Consider the following 6,594-nt stretch of genomic DNA (forward strand, 5'->3'; position numbering starts at 1 on the left):
ACTCTGATTTTTCTGATTAAGTTATTTATACACTTTTTCCTGGGAAATGTTAACACTTGGGTACAAAAGTTATAAATATGTAAGTCTGCTGTCTCTCCACCTGAAGAGGCTCATCTATGAGAACCATGCACCATGCAGTACTGTTTTTTTCAATTTGTTTTTAATTGGAGGACAATTGCTTTACAATGTTGTGTCGATTTCTGCCATACAACAACATGAATCAGCCATCAGTATACATATATCCCTCCCTCTTAGACCTCCCTCCCACCCCTCTCATCCAACACCTCTAGTGTGAGCACCATACAGTACTATCAAATACATCTCTCTGCCATCAGTCTCATCTCCTAATTATGTGACAATTTGCTGTTATTAAGATATTAGCTATCAATTATAGGTACTCTCAAACACTGCAGGTGTGTCATTAGTTTATACCCAAATAATCGTATAAAGTAGGTGCTAATATTCCTATCTGAAAGAAGGCATACAATGATTTGTCTAAGGTGTCACCCAGCATGTAAATAAATGGTGGAAACAAGAGTGAAAACAGACTTGATTCTAAAGCCCGTGGTCCTGTGGGCCACACTGCACTGCCTTCTTAATCAGGGACTCCTGCCTCCTTACCCTTGTCTGAATCCCCTTGCATCCTCTTACATCAACCTACTCTGACTTCCAACCACTGCTAAAAGCATGTAAGTACTCATTTCAGCAGCACATACACTAAAATTGGAACCATACAGAGAAGATTAGAACAGCCCCTGAACAAGAATGACATGCAAGCTCTTGGAACAAGCCCTTTGTTTATACATGTAATAGGAAAGGTTCAAAATACACAAAGAAAAAGTAACAGTACTAAAAAGAAAAAGACAGGTTTTTTTAATTTTTAATTTTGTATTGGGGTATAGCCTATTAACAATATTGTGATAGTCGCAGATGAACAGTGAAGGGACTCAGCCATTATATACATGTATCCATTCACCTGAAATACCCTTCCCATCCAGGCTGCCACATAACATTGAGCACAGTTCCCTGTGCTGTACAGTATGTCCTTGTTGGTTATCCATTTCAAATGTAGTAATCTGTATATGTGCATCCCAAACTAACTATCCCTTCCCCCCATCCTTCCCCCTGGCAACCATAAATTCTTTCTCTTAGTCTGTGAGTCTCCTTCTTTGTAAGTTATGTTATTTGTTTTTAGAATCCACATATAAGGGATGTCATATGATATTTCTCCTTCTCTGGAAAAAGACAAATTCTTAATCAGATTTGGAGATTTTAGCACTTTCCTGTTTCTGTGCTACTTTGTTGCATGTGTAGATAAAAATGAAATTGAGCTATACACTCCAGATGTATCCATCTTACTCTATGTAATTTACATTTTAAAAATTAAAAAGGGAAAACATCTTCATTGACTGTAAGAAAATAAAAAGAAACTAAGAAGTGATGAGCCTAAAATCATGTATCAGTTAATTTGGAATTAAATAATGTATTGGTAGCTTCAACTGCTTTCTCTAATCTCTCAGGCAGGCTCTCCTTGATATGTTCAAGTCTCTAAAACCTGTGGAATATTGCAGTCTGACCTTTTCATGTTCTTATGGGAACCAGTGAGTTAAAACTACAATCCTGTATTAGGCTCTCTTCTGGGAATTTCTAGGAAGTTTCTTGGGGAAATCATTTGTTTACAGAGGATAGCAGAGCTATAGGAATTGGTGTTCCATAAGTACAAAACTCAAAAGACAGCTCAAAGAGTGATCTGTAGATGAAGGTTGGTCAACAGATGTGGTACACTGAGGCTGAGAAGCCTCTAGCCTAAACTCATTTCTGTTTCACTGTGTGGTTACGTGGTAAGTGCAGTAGGGCCCTAACATAACAGTGTCTTATAATATGGCTTTGTATCATGAGTGTGTCTGAAACATGGAAACTGAACTGGGCTTAGAGAGGATGATGAATAAGTGTCAGTAATGCCTAACGCGGCTCAATAAGGATGACTTTTTGACATAGGAAGGGCTCAAAGGTAAAAAACAAAAACAAAAAGATTGCAATGGGGGAAGGGGGTAGGGGAGCTTCTCTTGATGATATGTTTACCGGATAAGAAGATACTTTTAACTTAAATTTGGAGAAGAAGCTATGAAGATGTAAAAACGAACTAAAATGCTTTTAGCCATCCATTGCCACTGTTCAATTCACCTTTCTATGGTTCATCTGAGAAAGCATCCAGTTGTTCATGCACAGTTAGAGAAAATGCTGGATAGAGTTAGAACTCTATGTGAGATAGGAACTGGGAAATATGCAGACTCATCAGCTGAAAGAGTAAAGTGTATTCATCTAAGCAAGACTAGGAAGGTAGACATGGGTACAGAAGTCAGGCCATGGATGACAGGATCTTAGTCACTAGACTCAAATCAGAGGAGAGGACTTTATTTAGTCTTGGAAGAAAGGGCAGGTGAGAGGATATTAAGGCCTCATGTTAATTGGAAGAGGGGCCTGGAAACAATCTAGCTACTCCAGGTAAGTTGTATGTGACTGCAAGGAAAGTACTGTAAGGTGCAGTCTAAGACAGTCCTTAGTATTCTGTCAGAGAATAAGACACACCTGGGTTTGAATTCTAGTTCCATCCATGACTGGGGCTTCCCAGATGGTGCAGTGGTAAAGAATCCACCTGCCAACACAGGAAACACAAGAGATGCAAGTTCGATCCCTGGGTCAGGAAGACCTCCTGGAGCAGGGAATGGCAACCCACTCCAGTATTCTTGCCTGTAAAATTCCATGGACAAAGGAGCCTGTTGGGTAATAGTACATGGGGTCACAAAGAGTTAGAGACAACTGAGTATGCAGCACATATATGCATATCTATCCATGATTAGCTATTTATTACTTTTTTAAATTTATAAAACAGAGATAATAGCAGTACCTGCTTCACAAGGTTTCTCTGAGAATTAAATGAAGTGTATATAAAGAGTCTGAGATATCATTCATCTTAGAGATAGTATCCCTGAATTTTAATTTTTTTTAGTAATAACATGTAAGACTGTCTCCTCTCAAGGCAATAAATTTACTTGAAATTCTTGAGTAATTTCTCCACATGAGTCACTGCACTTGAGAAACAAATGCACTGGGCCCTTTATACACTAATAGGGTAATGCTCATGTTCCAAGCCAGGCTTCAGCAATACGTGAACCGTGAACTTCCAAATGTTCAAGCTGGTTTTAGAAAAGGCAGAGGGACCAGAGATCAAATTTCCAACATCTACTAGATCATCATAAAAGCAAGAGAGTTCCAGAAAAACATCTATTTCTGCTTTATTGACTATGCCAAAGCCTTTGACTGTGTGGATCACAATAAACTGTGGAAAATTCTGAAAGAGATGGGAATACCAGACCACCTGACCTGCCTCTTGAGAAAGCTATATGCAGGTCAGGAAGCAACAGTTAGAACTGGATATGGAACAACAGACTGGTTCCAAATAGGAAAAGGAGTACGCCAAGGCTGTATATTGTCAGCCGGCTTAGTTAACTTATATGCAGTGTACATCATGAGAAATGCTGGGCTGGAAGAAGCACAAGCTGAAATCAAGATTGCCAGAAGAAATATCAATAACCTCAGATATGTAGATGACACCACCCTTATGGCAGAAACTGAAGAGGAACTAAAAAGCCTATTGATGAAAGTGAAAGAGGAGAGTGAAAAAGTTGGCTTAAAGCTTAACATTCAGAAAAGTAAGATCATGGCATCTGGTCCCATCACTTCATGGGAAATAGATGGGGAAACAGTGGAAACAGTGTCAGACTTTATTTTTCTGGGCTCCAAAATCACTGCAGATGGTGATGGCAGCCATGAAATTAAAAGACACTTACTCCTTGGAAGGAAAGTTATGACCAACCTAGATAGCATATTCAAAAGCAGAGACATTACTTTGCCAACAAAGGTTCGTCTAGTCAAGGCTATTGTTTTTCCAGTGGTCATGTATGGATGTGAGAGTTGGACTGTGAAGAAGGCTGAGTGCCAAAGAATTGATGCTTTTGAACTGTGATGTTGGAGAAGACTCTTGCGAGTCTCTTGGACTGCAAGGAGATACAACTAGTCCATCCTAAAGGATACCAGTCCTAGGTGTTCATTGGAAGGACTAATGCTGAGGCTGAAACTCCAATAATTTGCCACCTCATGCGAAGAGTTGACTCATTGGAAAAGACCCCGATGCTGGGAGGGATTGGGGGCAGGAGGAGAAGGGGATGACAAAGGATGAGATGACTGGATGGCATCACCAACTCGATGGACATGAGTTTGGGTAAACTCCGGGAGTTGGTGATGGACAGGGAGGCCTGGCATGCCGTGATTCATGGGGTCGCAAAGAGTCGGACATGACTGAGAGACTGAAATGAACTGAACTGATTGTTAGTCGGAGATTTATTATGTTTCAGACTGATCAGGACTTTGCCCACTATCTCTTATCCTCAAAGTAATTCTGCTATTTTACTATCTCCTGTTCATCAGTAAGTGTATGAAATTTCACAGATAAACATTTATTTTTAAGTTCACGTAAAAATGGAACAAATATTTTGAAAGTGAAACTATGTGTAAAAATTGTCTAAAGAATGTCTAGGACAGAGTAATAGTTTCTGATGTTTTCTCTTTTTAATCTCTCTAACATATTTATTCCTTTTTTTCCCTCTTTCAGCTTGTTAAGAGCCATCTCTCATTTTCATCTCTTGATCTGACTGAGCAAGTGTTGAGTTTATACCTTTACAATGTCACAGCTGTTTCTACTTGGTGGATGGTGTTACCAACAATGGTAGCAAGCTCTACAGAGAGTTTGCAAGTGAAATCAGCTTTAGACTCCTGGCCTGAAAAGTGTTTGGAGCAAACATCTCTAGAAATTGGAGAAACCACTTCCTAACTGCTTTACTAAAATCTATTTCTTGCAGTTTTTTTTCTTTTCTTCTTAATTCTACCTTCATTTTGGATCAAGCAGAAAGAGGTACCCTATAGTTCAGCCTGACTGTATAAATCGTTTAATTAGATTATAGGTGGAGAGGGGCAAAACCTAATAGTAAAAGGGGAATTTATTTGCAGGACATATCTTTATGTGGGTACTTTTTTTCTCCGGACCTGATGGGGAAGTGTGACATCCATGGTTCTCCTTGTCAGTTAACATTATCTGACTATATTATCAATAGTCTATTTGTAAGAAATACCTCATTCTTTTATTCTATTATGAGAAGTCTTTCAAAACTTCTTTATTCCTTGTTCTTTTATTCCTTTATTCTTTTATGAGAAGTCTTTCAAAACTGTGTTTTCTCTGTTTATGTCTCAGACAAAAGTGCTGAAAGAAGGGAGAAGTGCATAACAGACCTACGCTGAAAGTGCCATTTCAGATCTGGGAATAAATACTTCCCAATCAATTTATCATGCGCACTCTCAATTCCTCTAAGGTAGAGATCACCACCTTCTTCCTGATTGGAATCCCAGGACTGGAGCATGTTCACCTATGGATCTCTGTCCCCATCTGCCTCATGTACCTGGTGGCCATTCTTGGCAATTGCACCACCCTCTTCATGATCAGGACACAGCCCTCACGCCATGCACCCATGTACTATTTCCTTTCCAAGTTGGCTGTCTGTGACCTGAGACTGTCCCTCTCATCTCTCCGTACTATGCTGCTGATCTTTGCTCTCAATGCTACAGGAATTTCCCCCAGTGCCTGCTTTGCTCAAGAATTCTTTATCCATGGATTCACAAATCTGGGGTCCTCAGTGCTCCTGGTCATGTCTTTTGTTCACTTTTTGGCCAGCCACAACCCCCTGAGATACAGCTCCATCCTCCCCAATGCCAGAGTGGCCAAAATGGGTCTGGTGTTCCTTATTAAAAGCATACTCTTAGTGCTCCCATTTCCTTTCACTCTTAAAAGTTTGACCTATTGTAGGAAGAGCCTACTTTCTCACTCTCACTGTCTCCATCAAGATGTCATGAAGCTTGCCTGCTCTGACAACACAGTCAACTTTTTCTATGGCTTCTTTGTTGCTCTCTTTATGATGACAAACAGTATGTTCATTGCTGTGTTCTATGTATTCATCCTGAAGACTGTGATGGGAATTTGATCCCACAAGGAGCAGCTCAAGGCCCTCAACACCTGTGTCTCCCACATCTGTGCTGTGCTCATCTTCTACATGCCCATCATTGCTTTGGCTTCCATGCACTGCTTTGGCAAGCTCAAGTGCCAAGTGGCCATGATCCTCATTGCTGACATTTTCTTGCTAGTGCCACCTTTGATGAATCCCATTGTCTACTGTGTGAAGACACAGCAAATTCCTGAGAAGGTTCTGGGGAAATTTGGTCTAAAATAAAGGTATGCAGAAAAGTGAGGCAGGGTCAGCCAGGTTCAGGGAATAAAACAATACCTTTCTAAGCAAAGTATTATGGATGGGTCATTCTTATCTTTCCTAATTGTGATTGTAATCAGTACAACAACATGTGGTCTGGGCATTGAGGTCTGTGAGCTTAGGACTTACACGGGCATTTATAGGTATGTATGGGATAATTTTGTAATATAATTAAAATCATGAACCAATACATGGATGTGGAATTTTAGTTACAGTGTTT

At 39.9% G+C, this 6,594-nt stretch overlaps 1 non-coding gene and 1 pseudogene across 1 annotated transcript; both read left to right on the forward strand.

Annotated features, from left to right (window-relative positions):
• The first annotated feature begins 693 nt into the window (after nt 1–693).
• Nucleotides 694–800, forward strand: LOC139176200 (U6 spliceosomal RNA). The gene has a single exon (XR_011560655.1). It is a non-coding gene; the product is annotated as a U6 spliceosomal RNA (small nuclear RNA).
• Nucleotides 801–5,402: 4,602 nt separating this feature from the next.
• LOC109569388 (olfactory receptor 51A7-like) lies at nt 5,403–6,338 on the forward strand (annotated as a pseudogene).
• The last annotated feature ends 256 nt before the right edge of the window (nt 6,339–6,594 follow it).

This window comes from Bos indicus, chromosome 15 (genome assembly GCF_029378745.1).
Source record: "Bos indicus isolate NIAB-ARS_2022 breed Sahiwal x Tharparkar chromosome 15, NIAB-ARS_B.indTharparkar_mat_pri_1.0, whole genome shotgun sequence".
NCBI classification, from domain to species: Eukaryota; Metazoa; Chordata; class Mammalia; order Artiodactyla; family Bovidae; genus Bos; species Bos indicus.